Source organism: Schistocerca piceifrons, chromosome 1 (genome assembly GCF_021461385.2).
Source record: "Schistocerca piceifrons isolate TAMUIC-IGC-003096 chromosome 1, iqSchPice1.1, whole genome shotgun sequence".
Lineage (NCBI taxonomy): Eukaryota > Metazoa > Arthropoda > Insecta > Orthoptera > Acrididae > Schistocerca > Schistocerca piceifrons.
Genome location: NC_060138.1, coordinates 980,735,681 through 980,758,438, shown reverse-complemented (window position 1 = coordinate 980,758,438; position 22,758 = coordinate 980,735,681). Strand labels below are relative to the sequence as shown.

Genomic DNA, 22,758 nt, shown 5'->3' with positions numbered 1-22,758 from the left:
AATAAAGAGCGTTTATAGTACAGCCTACAATTGACCACATTTCGTAAAGAAAGTTGAAAAAGCAATATAGGAATATTAGACTGCTTTCGTGGAGGTTAAAGGAACCAAATAAGCAACTCTGAAGTTGTACGTAGTAGAGAAAGGCCGACTCAAGAAAAATCTGGATTGTGGGTAGTGTAACCTGGAATAAGATTTTCACAAATAATTTACGGTAAGTTAAAGTATTTCAAGTATTTCCGTTTAGTAACATCCTATAGTATAATATTCTGGGGTACTCTTCTTTAAGAAAGTAAATTTTCGTTGCACACAATGTGTCGAACGAATAACGTGGGGCGCTCACACACGATCATATTGCAGGCATCTGTTTCAGGAATCAGTCATTTAGGCAATTGCTTCATGCTAATGTATTCCCTCTTGAGCCATGTCGTTTGTTGTTGAATAGTGCGCTACATTTCTAAAGGAACAATGTGCGTAATTACAACAAAAAATAACAATCTACATTAAAATTAACTTTAACCCAGTAAGAGGTGCACAATACTGCCACCAACAGTTTTTTATCGCATACACCGTCTCATAAAAGGTCTGACATACAGTTAGATCTCAAAACAAACTGAAAACATTTCTCCTCGACAACTCCTTCTATCACATGGAAGAATTTCTATTTGTTTAATGTGTAGAGGGAGGCGGATACAAGTTTCTAATTTACATCACCACTAAAAACTGTAAACACTCGTCATGTGCATCATTGTACATATGAACGCAAAATGACTAATTCTCCATCATTACGATTAATCGTATGACCGATCCTTGGAACATGAAACAAAGCAACAGTAAGAATATGGGACAGTATTTCTTAAAATAGCGTGTCTAATTGTTTGAGTTTATTTGTATCGACGAAAAAGAGTATTCACACGTTTCAGACGCTGGTTGCGCTGGGTGTACTGATGCTGTTGTTGTTGTCTGGAACACTGGTCTGATGCAGCTTCCCACAATAGTTCATCCTGTGCAAGCGTCTTCATTTCTACACAAATACTGCAACCCACAACCATTTTAAACCTTCTTACCGTAGTCACACATAAGCCTCTCTCTACAATTTCTGCCCCCTATGCTTCCCAACATCAACAGATTATCTATTCTTCACTGTCTCGTGGCCTGTCAATCTACCTCTTCTTCTAGTCAAGTTATGTGATGTATCAGCTTATGATACTTGAAGTCCTATCTGTATATTTCGAATCATTACAAGAAACTTAAAATCGGAAGGTAAATCTTCATCCTTAACCCACTATTTCATGCGTCAGCACCAGAACTCACCTGTTCAGAGAGACATTCATTTACACGACACACATCGACAGGGTGTATAGAATCAAAAACAGGAAAATCCATGGAATCAGTAGGCAATTTGTTTCCACACTGCACGTTTGAATAACCAATAATAATCGACAAAATATTCACGCTTTGCCTCTAAGTAAAGGAAAATTAGTTTTGTAAATTGCAAATTGCCTGCATCACAGTGTTCGGCTGTGAAATGCATCTACATAACTACTTTGCAGTTCCCACAGAAGTGCCACTTAGAGAGTTTCACACTATTTCTCTATCGTTATACTCTCTAACAGCGTCTGGGGCAAACGAACACGTAAATCTTTCCGTGCGAGCACTGCTTTCACTTATTTTATTACAATAATCATTTATTCCTATGTTCGTGGGCGTCACCAAAATATTTCCACAGCCGGAGGAGAAAGTTGATCATTGAATCTTAGTGAAAACTTCTCGCCTCAACGAGTAATGTCTTTGTTTTAATGGTTGCCACACCAACTCGAGTATCAAATCCGTGAAATTCTCTGCCATTTTTCTAGATAACAGAAATTGAACTGCTCTTCTTTGTACGTTTTCGATGCATTCCGTAAATCCTACTTGGTAAACATCCTATACCTCACAAAAATATTCTAGATGACGTTCAAACCTGTCGTAGACAGTCTGTTTAGTAGACCTGTTGCATCTTGTAACTTTTCTGCCAACAAAAAGCAGTCTTTACTTCGTCTTCCGCACAACATTATTGACGTGATAGTTCCAACTGAAGTTGTTCATAATTGTAATCCTTCGATATTTAGATGAACCGACAGCTTTAAAATTGTGTGATTCATCGTGTGACCAGAACGTAACGGATTCCTTTTAGCACTCATGCGGATGATCTCAAGCTATTCATTATTTAGGGTCAACTGCACTTTTCGAACCATACTGATATCTTATCTAAATCATTTTGCAATTGGTTACAACCTTCTTATCATTTTACTAGACTGTAAATGACAGCATCATCAGTAGACAATCTAAGGGGACTGGTCAGATTGTGCCCTAAACCATTTGTATGGTTTAACAGCAGCAGAGGACCTGTAACAGTTCCTTGGAAAACGCCAGGTATCACTTTTGTTTTACTCGATGGCTTCCCATCAATTACTACGAACTGTGACGTTCCTGACAGGATGGTAGGAAAATCGCAAATCCAGTCGCACAAGCAAGTAAAAAAAAAAAAAAAAAACTTCCGAGAAAAGTCTCGGTGGTCATAGTTTCACGCCATAAGCATCAATCAAACTGAGAAAGAAAAATATAAAATTTCCGCTGCTGTTGTCATGAGCAAATGAAACTAAAAAAACAACTTTATTCCGTTAAGTAAAATTTCACGTTTAAGTTTTTTACTATAAACTTAACGCTGCTTACAACGCTTTGCTATTGCAGACGACTCTGCCTCTCTGCAAACATACAGATACAGAATATAAAAAATCAGCAGCTGAGCGCCACATCCACATACATTATGTATTTACTACACGACGGGGAAACATCAACAAATAGTGCCGTATGAACTGATAAGGTCGACAGATTTAGAGAAAAAGGAAGTTAAAATCTGGATCTCTTAGAGGATCACGGTAGAAATACTGTTAGAGATAGAAGCGTGTTGAATTTCCAAGACAGGAGACGGTTACACGAAAGCGTAGAAAGGCATATGAGACGTGAGAGAACCTCGAATCATCAAATTTCCTATAGTAAATAGACAAGCACATGTAGTATCAAAGTATTAACATTTGATGTGAGAGACAAAATTGTAGACATATCAATAACTAATTTAATTAGGGAAGTAACAGTACTAATGTACGGTTATGAAATCTTTTGCGACGGAGAAACTGGATAAAAAATTCTCAGTTTACTAACCAAGTTAAATGTAAACAAAATCCCAAGCCAGTTTGATGACTGTCAGACGTAGCATGTGAGGATGCTGACGGAGGCAACCATCGAAATCTTAGGATTCATTTGAATTTGATGTGGTAGGTTAACTAAGAACTTAGTATTTGGAAAAATTTGCAACTTCTTGTTCTTTTCAGCCATCGGTCTCCGGACTACGTGAACGTTGTTCATCACTACCTAAAGATACGTACATTTTCTCGCCGTACGTGTTACAAGTACCTTGCACAATGCGTTCAAGCGAGGCAATGTTCAATGATGTTACAAATCCAGATCACTCAACATTCACACTCTTGACCCTGCTACTATCGAAAAGGTTGCTGCGCACCTGTAAGAACGATGTGTTAGTCTGGCCTCTGCCATAGATACCCTTGTAGCGGGACATGCAAGCCACGCTGTAGTGCCAGGGTCCATTGTCCGTTGGGGAGAAAGTCTTATTACATTCTAAATACTTATCTCTCACCCCATATAGTTTTTCTTCTTTTACTTCATTGAATTTGGTCCAGACAGTCCGATACTGTTTGCTGCCCTTTTCATTCTGGCAGTTGTTGCTTGTTTTATACTAGTATGCCGTTAAGGGTTCAATCTGGATGTTATAACATATTGCCAGAATATCTTCCAATTCAGTTGCTTAATATAATGTAATGATGAAATAGGCCACTCATCTGCACAAGTTCACCAGACGTGGAAGAGAGAGAGCGGGGGATGGTCACATATTGGAGGTCCAGGTGTAGATAATGCTCACTGCTGGTATTCACCACAATACGTGCCATGAGGTATGCTACGACGAGGTCGGTCACACTGTAAGGAATTAAATATTATGTGAGCGCTCACAAATACAATGGGATATTTTTCGAACAGAGCTATTGTTAGTAAATATATTCCTCGCAAAATCGTTCACGAAAAAGATATTGTGCATCTTTTCATTTTTACGAATGGTATTTGAGGTACAAGAATTGAAAAAGAATTCTGTTAACATAATAGTTTGCAGTTTTTGTTGCTTAGCAAAGTATTTAAATATGATTCAAATGGCTCTGAGCACTATGGGATTTAAGAGCTGAGGCCATCAGTCCCCTAGAACTTAGAACTACTTAAACCTAACTAGCCTAAGGACATCACACACATCCATGCCCGAGGGAGGATTCAAACCTACTACCGTAGCGGTCGAGAGGTTCCAGACTGAAGCGCCTAGAACTGCTCGGCCGCAGGTGCCGGCGGTTGATAGAATACATTCGTTCTGATTCGTTAGAGGTTCTTCCGCAATATTTTTTGTTCTAGAGACTAAAGCTGTTAGTGAAGACGATTCGCTCCGTATATTTTGCTTTACTCGACTGTGCCGTTTACACAAGTAGCAGCAATATTTACAAGGGGAGGCCATGACTTTGGGAACACGGATTTGCTTCAAACTTTGTACATGTTTAGTAGGCCATTAAAACAACATAATGTGCAAGTAGTAAGGTACACTACACTGGCCATTTCGAAAAAATCATAAGAGGAGTTTACGCGTCTGTTATGTAACTTTGTATCTGTGCGTAGGTGCCGGACGTCATAGTTCGTGGTGCTCAAGTGGTTAGCATTTGAGCTTCGTAAGACGAACGTGTAAGAGGAGACTCCCGCTAAAACATTCATTTTTGTAGTTCATGTGCAAATTCTGTGACATTCAAAAAAATTTCCTGTTACTCTATTCGTTTTTGCTACATTAGCAACATCTCACTGCCAAATGGGGCCTGTCCCTGTGTCTGTATAGCTGTATAGCGTCAATGTGCGAAGTAGTTACAGGTGCCTTACCAGATTGCATGTTTAAGAAATTCCGCAAATCATATATATTTTCAGGCAAACTACATGTGTTTTTTCGTTAACCTGCAGACAGTTATGAATATGTTTGTTCTAATAATTAATTTAATTAAAAATAGTGAGTAGTCAAACAACATGAAATTCACTAAAACTTCATACAAATATACGTGGCTTTTTTAATTATATTACCTCTCAAATGTCATATAAATTAAATAGTATGACCAATGATGAAAGAAATAAACATTGAAAGTTAAGTTTCAGTGCGAGTCGAACAGTCGCCTCATTCACCTTCTTCTTGTGAAGCTCGAACTCTAACCACTTGACTGCTCTGAATTTGAACATCGAGTATCTACGCACAAATACATCCATTACATAAAAAACTAAAATAAACTCCTCCCGAACAGGCCATGAAGACCCAAAGGTACTGACCAGCCGCCATGTGATCCTCAACCCACAGGCATCACTGGATGTGGATATGGAGGGGCATGTGGTCAGCACACCGCACTCCCGGTCGTATGTCAGTTTCCGAGCCCGGAGCCGCCACTTCTCAATCAAGTAGCTCCTCAGTTTGTCTCACAAGGGCTGAGTGCACCCCACTTGCCAACAGCCCTGGGCAGACCGGATGGTCACCCATCCAAGTGCTAGTCCAGCCCGACAGCGCATAACTTCGGTGATCCGACGGGAACCGGTGTTACCACTGCGGCAAGGCCGTTGGCCATCCGTTACATAATGGACTCTTAAAACTTCTCTTGCGATTTTCTCGGAATTGCCAGAGTAGTACATCTTATTACTTGAACATTATGTTGTTTTAATGGCCTGCTAAAACTGTACAGTGTTTGCAGTAAATCTACGATCCCAACGCCATGTCCTCCCCTTGTTACTTCAATCCCCTCGTAAATCCAACAGCTTCTCAATGACTTTGATATCTCCACATACCACACATTCACGCTTGTTGTAATTAACACTGTTTACAACGGTTTTCTACATGATATAACTTTCTTTAGCTAAGGCAGCATATACGACAGAGATGGATGGCGTTTCATCACTTTCCTGATACATTACTGCCTTCAGGGTTATCTTTGAGCCATGTATACAGACTCTCCACTTGTCAGGTTTGTATGTAAATATTCAGATCTTCCAACAAATCGTGCCGCGAGGGACTAGCCGAGCGGTCTAAGGCGCTGCAGTCATGGACTGTGCGGCTGGTCCCGGCGGAGGTTCGAGTCCTCCCTCGGTCATGGGTGGGTGTGTTTGTCCTTAGGATAGTTTAGGTTAAGTAGTGTGTAAGCGTAGGGACTAATGACCTTAGCAGTTAAATCCCATAGGATTTCACACACATCTGAACAACAAATCGTCAGTGTCACTGCAGAATGTAATGTTGCCTTCATTGCTAAAATGACAGTCAAGTTTCTTCTGACGCATCAGAAACATACACACTTAGTATCTCAGCGAGGTGATCCCATTGCTGCAGACGTGAGGCCAAAAGTTCTGCTTTACGCTTTGGAAGATCTAAATCCCTGACCACATCGCTGAGTTCACACTGTGTAACTTTGTGTGGTTCTCCAGATGACAATGTTCGTGTAAATGTAGGATCTCTCACTGGTGGATGATTGCATGAGAGTCATGATGCTAAGCAGGGCCGCCAAACTGTACTGGAAATGAAACTTCCTGGCAGATTAAAACTGTGTGCCGGACCGAGACTCGAACTCGGGACCTTTGCCTTTCGCGGGAAAGTGCTCTACCAACTGAGCTACCCAAGCACACTCCGCTGCAGAGTGAAAATCTCATTCTGGAAACGTCCCCCAGGCTGTGGCTAAGCCATGTCTCCGCAATATCCTTTCATTCAGGAGTGCTAGTCCTGCAAGGTTCGTAGGAGAGCTTCTGTAAAGTTCGGAAGGTAGGAGACGAGGTGCTGGCGGAAGTAAAGCTGTGAGGACGGGGCGTGAGTCGTGCTTGGGTAGCTCAGTTGGTAGAGCACTTGCCCGCGAAAAGCAAAGGTCCCGAGTTCAAGTCTCGGTCCTGCACACAGTTCTAATCTTCCAGGAAGTTTCATATCAGCGCACACTCCGCTGCAGAGTGAAAATCTCATTCTGTACTGGAAATGTCCATCTCACTCAGTTACGGCAGAGGAACACTCCTCAAAATGCCTTTGCATGTAGCTCTTATAATGTCCCACAACTTTGACTGTAAACCGTAAAGACCTTATTTGCTTGTAATTCTGAGCTATAAGACAATTTTAACCTTGATACTCATGTTCAGAACATCTAAATCTATAAAGTACAGCTGATTTCGTTTCTGTAAACGATAAAAAGTGAAAATTTCTGAACCAGTGTTGTTATTGAGTAACGGTCTCCCCTGCCTCAAACATATTATTTTTTAAATCCAATTGTCAATAATCAGCCCGTCCCCTTAACTAGTAGTCAACGAGGATGACTGCCACGCGTAAGACCCTGGATCGATTTCTGGTACAGCCACGGGTTTTTCCTTGGTAGAAGGATTGGAACGCGTCCAATCAGCCTCGTGATACAAGCTGAGAAGCTACTTGAATGAGAATTTGCGGCTCCGAGATCAAGAAAGCTGACAACAACCGGGACAGCGGTGTGCTTACCACGCGACCCTCCATACCGCATCCACACGGCACCATATGACGGAGGATGACACGCCGGCCGGTCGGTAACGCGTGCTACTCTGGTCCTGACCATGGAGTTACTGTCAATAATTATGTAAGTGTACTGATCATTAGCGAGATGCTATGGTATTCAATCTCTGCATCACAAGCTCTGGTATGTTAAATTTTATTTATTTTGACGACTCGATGTATTTTTGATTAACAATGAGGCACACGGGCTCTCTTCTGTCTGATTTATACACTTGAAGATGGCCAGGCCTTTGGAAGTAATTTTAATCATGTTTGTAACTGCCTATGTTGGAAATCTCAAATAACTGCAGGAATGTCCTGCGCTATGGGCTCAGCGGAAAACATTCCGGGCAAGCATGGCAAGCATTCCACACGAGAGGGAGAGCGACGAGTTATCTGGTGTTACGTCATTTTCATGCCGTGTATTCATGCGCTCTTTAATAAGCAGTTTTCTGTCTTCACTGTTCTCGAACGTACTACGCTCGCTTTAACTACATTTAAATCTGAGAGAGAAGTTACTGCCTTCATGAGGGATAAAATTTTAGTTTTAGACGAAATTTTCAACTATCCTAGTAAGTTCGTCTCGCTATGGAATTTCTACAACAGTGCTTGCGGAGAATGACACTAGCTCCGATCTTTTCCATTTATTAGGTGTTCTTGGATACACAGTGCAAAAGTATTTCCATCGCACGAATCACATCTCCTAAAGTGTAGCTCAAACACAAGTGTGTAGTGAGTAACTGCCTGACGTATTATGTTTTGAGCGTTTTGGTTTAACTCTTGTTAAAGACACTTTTAATTTTTCTGTTACGTTATGTGAATGTTACTGCCGTTACAAATTTAAAACTAAGCCGATCAGACTCCGTTTATTAACAAACGGATCAGATTTCCTACAAAGGGACAATGTTGCTGGGCATTAAAAACAAGCGTTATAGTCTCTTATGGACTCGGGGTTAAAGTGTAAATTAGTGCAAGTCTTTCAAGCGGTATAAATACTTAACCACAAGAAACTCTTCACTCAGACTTAAGGAATTTTATCGTTCCAATTAACCCTCGCTAAAACGTTATTTGATTAAGACCTGATCACTTAAAACTTTTAATGTCTCTTTCAGCTGCTCTTAAATCTCTTCTTATGCACAGTCGCCTCCTACAGCAGCGTTAACGTGTTAGACCTGCCGAAAAATAGTCTCCTCTAGGAAAGTACTCGCTAAATTTAAAATGCGACGTTCTCCGTTCATCAGAAATTTCAAATTCAATCCCACAATCATAACTTCAGAGTTTTCGAAAAGTTCTTCTCGGTTTTAAGGCAAACGACGGAACTTGACATCCTTTGCGCGCACGCACACACACACGCACACGCACACACACACACACACACACACACACACACACACACAGACAGACAGACAGACAGACAGACAGACACTCTACAATCCTTATGACTGTCTTAATCCAAATACATATTTCCTTCAATGAGCTCTAATAAAATCATCCCACTTGAAAGTCACACTCATTACTAGTATGCGTGTTTATTTAAACACTAACACATATCATGTAAGTAAGGAGTTGCATCACTTCAAACCAAGACTGAGGTGTTTTCAATTAGGCTACAACAACACCCTTGCTGATCACAATGCCATATAACATATAGCTTAAAGTGCTACTAGCGTGAGATTGTCACCTCTGTGTCGTCGACCGAGGAAGTAACTTATGACTGCTCATTTTGTTATCCAGCGCTGAACTGTAAAGTGATCTGACATTCTGTGACTTTCACAGTCACAGTTACAATGAGATCTCGTTTCGGCGACCCTGACATTCACGTACTTTTGACGAAGACATATAACTGTAGTCCTAATAAAATTAGAGAGAACCGTGTTCCCGCCTTTCCTTGGCAGTCCGTGAAAAGTGTAGCTCTTGAACGAAATGTCGTCCTTCGTGTACGTGCCTACGATGATGTGACCAATCAAATCTCGTGTCTTTTCCATCCTCCGCGCGAGTATAAGACTGTCAGGTAAGCTCTGAGGACATTACTGTCAAACCGAACAGCTGCACTTCTCTTGGTGCTCGGACAAGTATATGCACGAGCAACGTTCACTTTAGAGAAGATGTTCAAAGGGACCACCTTGCATTTGCGAACACTTCACCACACTGTGGATCATACTTTGCTGGGCTCTACTCAATACCTGCCTCCACCATTGCTGAAGTGGGATGCACACAAGCTATTAGTTCGTATACATCCACAGGTGGAGTACTATAAACTTGTTCGTTTAATCCAGTGGAGTGAGTTCCGGGCAACATGGAGGCCAAAACATTGGATCTCCACGACCTATCTATTACACTGGAAACTATTCATTTAAGTAGTCACGCACATTCTTGCCAAAGTGTGGTGGTGTACCATTGCGCTGAAACCATAGCTGTCGCCGAACGCGGAGTGACACGTTTTCTAATGTGTCAGGCAAAGTCTTGCAAAGAAACGTACGATATGGGGGTACATCCAAATTGATCGGGATGGTTACGGGCCCAAAACCATTCATCCCATGAACCCATCCCACAGGTTTATGCCAAAGCGTGCCTTGAAGACATGTTCACGGGTGATATGTGGGTTGTGATCTAACCGATAATGGTTGTTGTAGAGTGTGAAAATACCTTCACGAGTGAAGCTAGATTCGTAAGTCCACATCACGTTATTTATAAAATGTTTTCTATCCTGCACTTGATGCGAACAGATACGGTCTTCTGGTAGCGTGCGTTAAGTTAAGGTGTAGTGATATGGATGCAGTTCTTCATCGTGCAACACTTCGACAACCAGTATTTAAGATATCTGATACTACCTTGCAATATAACGGGTACTTCATCGAGGTGACTGGTGAACGCTTTCACGAATGACGTGCTCTGTCTACGGAGTAGGTCTAGTCCTTGGACGACCTGTTTTCCTTTACTTTTGGACGAAGATTACCGGTTGAAAAACATTCTTATCGTGGTGGCACCTTTCTGAGTACTGTGCAGCTTACGCACAACCACCACCATCACCAGCAGCTTGATTATCGGATGCACCCAGCACCAAAAGTATATCGAAGTTTTCATCGCTTGTGTATTCCATCGGGAAGCAGCCCTACATGGACTTGAAAGGACCAGTTATGGTACTGCATCACGTGCTTAATAGGCACATGTATACAGTTTAATTGATCCCAATGTCATGTGATAGGCTATTGTCATGGGACAAAATGAGGTCCAGCTTATAAATGACGAAAACTAGGTAACGGATGTCTAAAGAATAACAAAAGGAACTTGACAAGGACTCGAACCATAGCTCCATGGTGGAAGTCGGTTTGATGTCCCGCCAGTCTGATCAGTGAGCTGCGACGCCTAATAGAATAGCATACGGTATTACACATTCCTCTGCACATCCCGATGCGCTGCAAGATGTGACAGTGTTGCCACCTCCTCGTTTTCATACATATTGCAAAGTCGTTGAACGTTTCTCTCATTGTGTTTATTTTTCCTTCGTTCAGTTTTAGTTTGTCATTTAGGTTGTTTCTTTGTCTCCTCTTAGGTTCGAGATGCTCTCTTTTCTTACGAAGCAGCTTTCTAACACGGCTCTTAAACCACAAAGAGTAATTCCCATCCTTTCCTATCTTTCTAACAGTCCTTATAACATCTGCAGTCGTTGACGTTTTCACAGACCTATGATCAATGAGCCCTCCTCTACCTTAAGTTATTCGATAAGTTCAGGTCTGCTTGTTGCTAGGTCTAGGAAGTTACCATCTAACTGCTTAAGGTAATTTTCGCACAAGACTTTCAGAGTAGGGTCTCACGAGTCCCTCTCTGTGTTACAAGTTTTGATCGCATGACACACAGATTTAAGTCTCCCCCTATTACAACAGCATCATTAAGAAACATAATCACGGAATTATGCATGTTCTCTGGGTAGCATTCTGCACTATAAATCCATAAAAGCATCCGATCACAATGATTGATCTGTCTTCGATGTTTAACTTTACCCAGATTATTCCTCAAATGGGACCTCACTCGCCATTATCGAATTTTTTACTGAAATAAATATCCCTCCACCACCGACGTACAACCTATCCTTACGATATACACAGCCTGAAAAATAGGGAAGCACCCAGAAGACAAGGTCGGATACGAATGCAACTTTGCACATGTACAGTCGTGCTCAAAAGTATCCCAACGACCTGAATTGCATTTCACCTGATTCGCATGCAACCCACAAAACGCAGCTGTCTAGCAGGTCCTCTAATCGCTCCTCGGTACAGTCGTTTGACTATTGAAAATGGTTCCAACAAGTCACCACTAGAACATACTGCTCTGTATCGGAATATCTCAAGATGTAAAGATATACCACGATACTACAAATATCAGGGAACACCTTATCACAGATAAGACTGTCCTTAAGGCTTGTAAGCTCACATTTATTACAATAAATGACATACCTGAAATGTTACCACTCTCATTATTACATCAGATAGGTAATGGACGTAGTAAGTTCGTCGCATTCATGATTTCTTCTTCAAGGTAACATACCGTACTTATTTTTTAACAAAAAATGAGATTAAAAATTTAATTATTCACGAGCAGCTAGTTCAGAATATGTATGAACTTCAACTGACACGGCGAACCGTCTCGTTCTGCATATGGATTAAAACCCAGGTCTTGCAGACTAAGCAAAGATTTCGTGACTGACGGAAACTAACAGTCATTCCTGACTATGCATACAGACAGACATACACCTCTGTTTCAGACAGTATCAGTTGGCAAATATCAACTTTAAATTACATAACGTAAACATTTTTAACGGACAGGAATTCCTATCCAGCATCTATTGTCCCTGTTAACGAACTACGAGAGATGTTAAATATTGCTTCTTCACAAGTATCCTACTTGAAATGCCTTGAGGTAAACCTTTGTGTTTTGACAGGGGTTCGAACCCAGAACCTAATCAGATTGTTATCGAAGCACAATCAATGTGCATATCGGATTTTCTAGGCAGTAGCTAGATGTTTTAACTGAAATGACGAGACGAAACATTATTTTTTTCCTTCCCAGGACTCCAACCCGACACCTATCGCTGTTATATTCTAGAGAAAACGAATGTTAAATATGGGTTTGTTACACCAGCAGCGGAATGTGAGCATGTTTGAACTAGAAATAATATGACGAGGAGTTCAGTGCTGACTGGGAATAGAGCCCCACACATATCGTTGTTGACTACACACAAAGAGACGTCAGCTACCGAATTTTTCTCCACCAGCGTCTTTGAACTTAGAGTTATCTCGCAAATATTTCTGTGTCTCACTGGGAGTCAGAAACGTTAGATATCGTTAGTGATGACAACGAACGAAAATACATTAAAAATCAAAATTATTATCCACCAGCAGCTAGGTGTTCTCATGCTAGAGATTGATAATACATAATGAAAACTTTAGTTTTGGGCCAGGATTCGAGCCCATTCACGCGCAATATGTGGAGATGTTGAAGAATCTGCAGTTTTGAACAAACAACAAATTGTAGTCGAGCTGTATTGTCACGAAGGGATCAAATTCCGCGTTAAGGGCGCTCTGTGTTGCATTCCCAGCTCAGAACCAATTTTATCGATATACAGAAGCTCAAATAGAAGATAGAATAAGCGTCCTATGACCCTACATAGCGTTTGTTTCGTCACTAGAAATAAATTACTAGTATAATAAAGGTTACTGGTGTTAGAGTTCCTACATGTCGCCACTCCTGACTTTATTGTAGTTCAACCTAACGTTTACTTGGTAGAGAAGGAATATCACGATTAATGTGAATTTCAGACCAAATGGCATTATACCTTCTTCACTTGGCGTAGCCATAAGAGAATAGAATCTGTCTCTCCCTATCAAAAATCATCAGCAGAAGCGGGAATCACACCCAGACCATAAGTATGTGAACCTATTATCAATCCAACAGGCCACCGAATCCTCTGCTAATAATGCCACACTGGGTCAGAATTCTGACACACAGGCTCCCTGTAGTTGTTTGCAGCATGTTCAGTACATTAATTTACTTGGTTGACCGAATCGCCATGAACTAGTGGCCTCGGCTACCCAGTGCATACATTCGGCTATTTTGTAAACACCGAAATGAAACCACATAACTGCCACCTACACAGAACTCCCAACAGTGTAGGATGCAGAAATTTAAATACATAGTGTTTCTTTCCACTTGAGCTACTCTATTGCGCTATCTGTTTGTTGAAAACACCGTGCAGTGCAAAAGAAAAATTGTAACTGTCTGTCTCTCAGAAGTCTAGATCCAGCCATGTGCATTATCTCACAGCACTGTGGAAAGCGGAAGTTCTGGAGGAATTGTTATTGACCTCTGGAGGTGCCAGTGCTTCGTATCAGCTAGTAGTGTAATGGTAAGCGTCGCGCACCGTGGGTAAGATGTCGCGAGTTCGAATACAATCATTACTACATTTTTTAAAACGCAATTCTGCTGTCTGCTGAAGTTATCGATCTAATGGAAGTTTGAACATAATTCCCTTCACTTCTCAACCCAAAATAGTAGCATGTGGAAAAAGGGGCTAACTTCGGCGACATTTTGTTCTTTTCAGGTTTAATAGACGACCAGGCAGCAGATGCATCTCGAAACCTTTTTATTATGTATGGGGGGACTGCATCAAGCCAAAATACGCCAGAAAAGTATTTTCTACATTAGCTGTCATGTGGTAGTGGCATTTTATTCTTCGTCAAACCTTGTTTGACAGCTTTAACTCAGAACAAGTTTTCTACATGCATGTAATCAATAAACTGCACGTGCTAGTCAGACTGTTATAAAGAACATCAGAGAATTCGCATATATCATTGATGATTAATTTCTCTCTCAAGTTTACTATTGTTTTAACAACACTAAAAGAAACCTTACGAAAATTGTGCACTGTATTATAAGAAATGAAATAAAACGACCCACGATAACCTTATGACGAAAGTCTGTTTTAATAAAACTGAGTATCTGTACACAAGCGTGCCTGTATCGGCACGAATTAGTAAAACACTACTCACTTAGATTTCGATTGGGGCTGTGTTTAATTAGTAGGCTGTGTCATACTCAAGAGGTATGCAAATGTGGCATTTCATAAATAAAGTTATGTATTCCTAGAAACCAAAATTCTGCTTGTCAGCAGTGGAAAGAGGCGCTACCTGTAGTGCAGCATTGTAAGTTTTTCACCATTGCACTATGAGCCGAATGTATTTTCTTGTGATATCCTTACCGATGTTTGGTCTGACTGCTTGTAGCTCTTTCACAGAAGGGATAAAAACTTTATTATCAGCGAGACTGGAACCGCAAACCTTATCAACACTTTTTGACAGGTCAGCACGTAACCGCAGAGGCAACGAAGAGGTATGTGTTTTGGTGTCCTCTTAAGTGGTGAATGATGCCTAGAACTCGTAAACAGCTATGTAAAGGACGAGATTAGTTCGATTTCCACGTGCAATGACTTTCCTGGGCTGAAAATCGTAAATTTACAATCTTTTGTTATACCTCAAGTGATAATAAACCATATTATTCAATGGAATTGACAGGAAACATCAAGTGAACTTCGAGGGTTAATTCCATGCGCACCAGGAAGTAGCTCGTCGATCACAGAGTTGCCAAACATACCTTGCCGTGTTGCCAAATCTCAGTTACAGTACCAGCAGGAAGAAGACCAACCGATGTGAGCCTACAGCGGACTGGGAAGTGACCATAGCTGGTGTCTCAAAGACGCAGCTGCTACTGCCTGGAATACCTAATGCGTCTAATTCCCATTTCTGTAACCAGGTTTAGGGACTGGAGTGTAGTTACTAATAATACTCAGAACTCTGTATGCATAGTCAGGAATGACTGCTAGTTTCCGTCAGTCAAGAAATCTTTGCTTAGTCTGCAAGACCTGGGTTTTAATCCATATGCAGAACGAGACGGTTCGCCGTGTCAGTTGAAGTTCATACATATTCTGAACTAGCTGCTCGTGAATAATTAAATTTTTAATCTCATTTTGTGTTATAAAATAAGTACGGTATGTTACTTTGAAGAAGAAATCATGAATGCGACGAACTTACTACGTCCATTACCCATCTCATGTAATAATGAGAGTGGTAACATTTCAGGTATGTCATTTATTGTAATAAATGTGAGCTTACAAGCCTTAAGGACAGTCTTATCTGTGATAAGGTGTTCCCTGATATTTGTAGTATCGTGGTATATCTTTACATCTTGAGATATTCCGATACAGAGCAGTATTTTCTAGTGGTGACTTGTTGGAACCATTTTCAATAGTCAAACTACTGTACGAAGTAGCGATTAGAGGACCTGCTAGTCAACTGCGTTATGTGGGTTGCATGCGAATCAGGCGAAATGTAATTCAGGTCGTTCGGATACTTTTGAGCGTCACTGCACTCACCACGACGTGTATCTAAAAGATTAAAGGTCCAATTCTCTATGACGGACACCACAGTGCATTAGTGTTATTCATGTTAAGCGTTGTTATCAGGCCCGGTATGGTATTTTTTTTTTCCTGGAGTCATCCGTCTTCTGACTGGTTTGATGCGATCCGCCACTAAATTCTCTCATGTACCAAACCTTTCATCTCAAAGTAGCAGTTGCAACCTACGTCCTCCATTATTTGCTGGATGTATTCCAATCTCCATTGTTGTTTCTACTCTCTATAGCTCCTTCTAGTACCATAGAAGATTATTCCCGAAGACTTAATAGATGTCCTATCGTCCTGTTCCTTCTTGTTGTCACCATTCGCGAAGTATTTCTCTCCTCACCGATCCTGCGCAGAATCTCGTCATCCCTTACCTTATCAGCCCACTTTGTTTTCAACGATTTCTCTGTAGCACCACATCTCAAATGCTTCGATGCTCATTTTTCCTGTTTTCCCATAGTCCTTGTTTCACTGCCATACAATGCTGCGCTTCGGACACACTGTCTCAAATTAAGGCCTGTGATACGTAGGCTTCTCTTGGCCAGGAATATCCTCATTATCTGTGTCGTCCTTGCTCCTTCCGTCATGGGTTATTTTGCTGCCTGGGAAACAGAAACGCTTAACGTCATCATTCCCAACTCTGATGTTAAGTTTCTTGCTGTTCTCTTCTTTGCTACTTCAATTTACTTTCGTCTTTCTTCTGTTTACTCTCAATCCATATTCCGTACTCACTAGACTGTTCATTGCATTCAACAGATCCTGTGATTTTTCTCCACTTTCACTGGGGGTAGCAATGACATCAGCGAATCTTGTAACTGATATGCTTCCACCATGAATTTTAATCCCACTCTTGAAACTTTCTTTTAATTCTGTCATTGCTTCTTCGATGTATACATTGAACACAAGCCCATGAAATACCACATCACTGTTTACACCCTTTTTAATCCGAACACTTCGTTCTTTGTCTTCCATTCGAATTATTCCCTCTTAGTTCTTGTACGTGTTGAGTATTACCCTCCTTTCTCTATAGCTTACCCCTATTTTTCTCAGACTTTCGAACATCTTGCACCATTTTACATTGTCGAACTATTTATCCAGGTCGATAAATCCTATGAACGTACCTTGATACTTCTACAATCTTTCTTCCGTTAACAGTCGCAACGAGAGAACTGCCTCTCTGGTGCCTTTCTCTTTCCTAAAGCCAAACTGATCGTCATCTAACACATCTTCTTTTCTTTTCCATTCTTCTGTATATTATTCTTGTCATCAATTTGGATGTGTGAGCTCTTAAGCTGGTTGTGTGATAATTCTCGCATTCGTTGGCTCTTGGAATCTTCGGAATTGTGTGAATGTCGTTCTTCCGAAAGCCTGATTGTATATCGCCAGTCTCATACATTCTACGCATTAACGTGAATAGTCGTTTTGTTGTCACTTCCCCCAGCGATTTTAGAAATTCCGATGAAATATTATGTATCCTTTCCGCCTTATTTGTTCTTAAGTATTTCAGAGGTCTTTTAAATTATTATTCTAATACTGCATCTCTTATCTCTTCCTTATCGACTCCTGTTTCTTCTTCCATCATGTCACCAGACAAGTCCTTCCATCATAGAGGCACTCAATGTACTCTTTCTACCTACCTACTATCGCCTCTGCATTTAACAGTGGAATTCCCAATGCACTCTTAATGCTGTCACCCTGTTTTCACTTTTGTATGTGCTTAGTCTATCCTTCCGACAATACGGCAATAATTTCTTTTTCAACTTCTTCACATTTTTCATGCAGCCATCTCGCCTTAGGTTCCATGCATTTCTGATTTATTCCATTCCTAAATGACTTGTGCTGCTTTTTTCCTGAATTTCCCTGCACATTTCTGTGCTTCTTTCTTTCGTTGATCAAGTAAAGTATTTCTTCTGTTACCCATGTTTTCCTCGTAGTTATCTTCCTTCTACCTGTGTTTTTCTTTTCAACTTCTGTGATTGCCCTTTTTAGTGATATCCATTCCTCTTCAACCGAACTGCCTCGTCAGCTATTCATCATCGTGGTATGTACAGCCTCAGAGAACTTCAAACTTTATCGTCATTCCTTAATACTTCTGTATCCCACTTCCTTGGGCGTTGGTTGTTCCTGACTACTCTCTTAAACTTCAGCCACTCATCATCACTACTAAATTATGATCTGAATCTATATCTGCTCGTGGGGACGCCTTACAATCCAATACGTGATTTCGGAATCTCTACCTGACCATGATTAATCTAACTGGAATCTTCCCGTATCTGCCGACCTTTTCCAAGTATATTCCTCCACTTGTGGTTCTTGAACAGAGTATTCGCTATTACTAGCCGGAATTTAATGCAGAACTGGATCAGTCTTTCTCCTCTCTCATTCCAACTGGCAAGCACACAGTCTCCTAAAACCCTTTCTTGTACTCCTTCCTCTACAACCGCATTCCAGTCCCCAATGACTATTAGTTTTCATCTCCTATTACGTACTGAGCTACCCGTTCAATATCCTCGTATACTTTCTCTGTCTGTTCGGCTTCTGATTGCGACGTTCTCATGTATACCTGAACTGTTGTTGTCGGTAACTGTTTACAGTAACACACCGTCTGCCTTATCTTCCTATTCATAACGAATCATACTCCTTCACAGTGATCACTCAACTTATAACGCTGTTCATGGCAGACGAGTACGCGATGTTAATTTTAGGACATAACCGTTCATGTTTCCGATCTGCGAGGATGAACGATCTCTGATAATAATGTGACTGATCTAACTTTGATTTCAGTAGGCAACTTATCTTAGTTATTCTATATTCGAGGAGCCTTAAGTGTGTAAAAATACTGTGCAAAACATATGTATTAACTTAAACTTCATTTGACATACAGTAATAAAAGTAATCTACGCATTTTAAATGATCCAATCACTTCTTTGAAACTCCGCGCACAGAATAAAATGCATTTTTGCACCACCTATCTTCGGGTTATTTGTGTCTGAACGTAATATTCATAGCTGTTATGTCTTCTTGACGCTTCAGCATTTAATCTGACCCGAAGATACTCTCTCTCTCAAAAGGAACACACTTAATTGAACCAAAAGATAGGCATTTGAACATTTTGACTCCTAATTTACAAAAGCATTAAAAAGCTCTTTTCTCATGTCGTTTGCAATATCTTTGAAGCTACATCATTCTGTTTTGCAGCAGTGGACGCTGGAATACACTTGAGCAGGCATAATATTACCTCTGCGTGTAATATATTCTTGTCCACTCTTATGTTCCTTCTTCCTGCTATATCATTCCACTTTTCTGGATTTCTCTTCCTCTTTCTGCCTTTAATTTCTATATCTTCGTCATTTACAAACAATCTGTCACTTTCTATACAAGCCATCTTGATTATAAGCCCTGTGCATGAAGTAGGTCTCCCAAAGGTCGATTTGGTAATCAGTTATCAAGTCCGTACCCAAGTATCAGGGAGATGCAGGATACACACTTCATCTACTCAGAATTTGAGACTGCTTTGTAAGGCCTGTTACTTTATCCTTTTTAGTAGTAACATGGTGCTGTACCACACTCTGGTGGGTCAATAAACTGATGGTACGGGCGCAAATCACATAATATGCACATTGTTCAGCTATCACCAAACTGAGGGATAACACCATATTCCACTAAGCCCTTCCGTTCTCCATACGATAGCGAAGGTCGAAAAAATTCCATCCGACATCGCAGGATCTTTTGTGGCTATGGTTTAGATCTTTCAGTCTGATTCAAACCAAATGAACGGGAGAGACCCTGGGTACGATTCTGCAAATATGAAGATTATTCTACATCCCACGTGCGACGCTAGCTGCCTTCATCAAACCAGCCAAATACCGAAAGGAACTGATGAAAGTCCATCGTTCTTGTTTTGAAAGACGATTATGCTTGTGGACGTGGGACATTGACTGACAATATAAGTAAAGGCAGTGGGACACCACAGCCGTATTTTCAAAGTATTTATCATTCAGTTGACTACTTTCTACGCTACATTTGTGTCATTTTCGGGTACTGCTACAAACCAAATAAGTACTTCCAGTGATTGGTTCACGTATCATAGAACGCATGCAATAACGAGGTTCTGTGGACCGTTTTTCATCAGAAGTGTATATTTAGAACGTGTAGGAACTGAGGACGGCGTCAGGCGTCATTTCTGATGACAAGAGACACTTGCAGCCGGTTGCACCCAGTACGTTCGATAGCCGCAGGCAGAATCTCCTCCACGAGTCGGACGAGACCTCCCAGCAACACACCGAGTGCACACTGGCATGCTTTCCCGACCTGCCTGCTATATCCACGAGGGGCTCCTTTATATGCCTAAGTTGGAGCTGCCAGTGACTAGAGCACGCGTCTTCAGCGCTTGTCCGGACTAGGGCAGAAATGTTGACTGGCCAAACAGAACAAGCATCCCGTGCTGGTTAATTTGTGTTATGAACAATGGGTAGCAAATCGTACCTGTTGCTGAAGCGTTAGGAGTCAGCCGTGTGGCTAATTCCCACCTTCACCCTCCGTCCAAAGATACGCGAATCCACCACTGTCCGTCACTTACTCTCAGGTGAAGACAGATGGATCAGACAATGCGTATCGAAAGATGCAGTGATAGTGGCGTTACGAGGGGATTTCAGCGGCACCGAACGTGTGACAGGTTTCGCCACTTTTGCCCCAACGCCGCTGCAGCTTTGAGCAGGTTAAAAACCCCGCAAGTTCTTAGAAAACATTAATAAACGCTAGACAACCCAGTTTAAAATATTTATAAATTCACTTCTTGACACAAGATCACGAGAAAAGCACTAAATTAAATGCCGTGTGAAACACAAAACCGCTGTGCAGTTACTGCTGCTGCTACTGGATATTGCTCCCTCGTGGGCGGCGGAAATGGACTGACGTCATCCTCTGTAATCTGTTACGTACATTCTAGTCTTTGTCGACTCCTACTGTTTTTATCTCTGCTGCGGTTTCCAGCACAATGTACAACTAATTCTGGTTGCCATCACAGACATCGCACTAATCTACCTCTGGCAAAGGTCTTCCACAGATTTCTTTCCTGAATATTATTTTTCGTACTTCTCCAATGTATGCTTTACCCTTCAGTCCGTTTTTAACAGTCTTCGAAGACATCATATTTCAGTTTGCTTCTGTGTTTTCATGTCCAGCTTTCCGTAGGTCCACATTTCGTTTTCGTACGATGCTGCGCTCCAGACAAACTTTCAGGAACTTCTTTCACGAGTCCATTTGAACCTCTGATACTAGAGCTCCTTCATTAAAGATCGCATTAACAATACGTGCTAATACGTTTGATGTCTACCTTGTTTCGGTCATCCTGTGTAATCTTGCTTCAATGGCAATAATTGTTTCATTTCGTCCAATTCTGTGTCCTGGTCTTATCCAAATATACTTTCTGATCTTGTTATTTAGGAAGAGAATATTCACTATGACCAATTGAAACCTGTGGAAGAACTCCAGAAAATCTAATATCTGTTTCCTCTTCCCTTCCTACATTATTCTCCAGTAAACCTACTTTCCATTGCCTTTACTGTAATAGTGAATAAGCGACTTATGATTATAAAATTCTCATCCCATTCAAATTTTTTACCATCTCCTTTGTTTCCTCAGTTATTCTCTTACTCCCTTATCAGCTAGTGAAGCTGCCTTGTAAGCCTCTAATAGTAGTTGGTTTGGATTCAGTTCTGAAAAGAATAATTCACTCAATTAGTTGCTCATAGTAATTCACCCATCTAACTACCTTTCTATTCATAACGATGCAAATACCTGTTGAAACGTTCTTTGATGCTGTTGTTATTATCTCATAATCGACTGACAAGAAATCTCTACGCTCTTTCCATTTCACGTCATTGATCACCACCAAGTCTAAATTAAGTTTTATCACCTTCCTTTTTTTATAATATTTTTTATATCATCACTCAGTGTTAAGATTGGGTGTCTAGTCTCTTTTCTTTCTTTTTTTGCAAAGGAAAAAGTCATTATAAGATAATTCCGAAAGACTGCACGAGCTGTTGACATAATCAACGTGTCTTAATGCAACGGTTTCCAATTTCTTCTACATCCTCAATCCATTGATCATATCTGATTCTTCCGCCTTAAGAGGCAGTTTCCCGTCCCAAGGGCAAGAGTACGTGTAGAACCCCTACCCAATCTTTCGCCCGTTTCGGTCAGTGCTATGGCTCCTTACAATGGCCGTCTTCGATCAATGTAGCTGATGGATCTGGATCTGAAACCCAGGGCGTCTGGGTTAGTAGTAGACTTCATAAGTTGTAGGGGCCCGATAACAGATCCCTGTCTTCATTTCTAATAACTTCTAAACAAAAATTAAGTTGTACGTTAATATAAATTTTGCACTGTTAAACCGGCTAAATATATTAATGTAAAATCTGCAGGAAAGGCAAAACTTTTTCCACATTGCAACAATGAAAGTCTGTTAGTAAGAAATTTATCAGAATAGCTCGATTCCCCAGCACGAGTAGGACTTAATGTGATAATAGCATTTAACTATTGCATTGTACCAAAAATATGTACTGACAGAAACACATCATTTCTAAGGATACTAATTTTGTACCATTTTTCCATGTGATATTTCTCCCGGTTGCAAGTAAGT

The 22,758-nt window shown here is 40.9% G+C and overlaps 1 protein-coding gene and 1 pseudogene across 1 annotated transcript in view; both read right to left on the bottom strand.

The window, feature by feature from the left end:
• The window catches only part of LOC124776944 (serine protease inhibitor dipetalogastin-like), a 382,087-nt gene that overhangs the window by 57,734 nt on the left and 301,595 nt on the right, over window positions 1-22,758 (bottom strand). The gene's annotated exons all lie outside the window — the stretch shown is intronic.
• On the bottom strand, window positions 5,624-5,741 carry LOC124727653 (annotated as a pseudogene).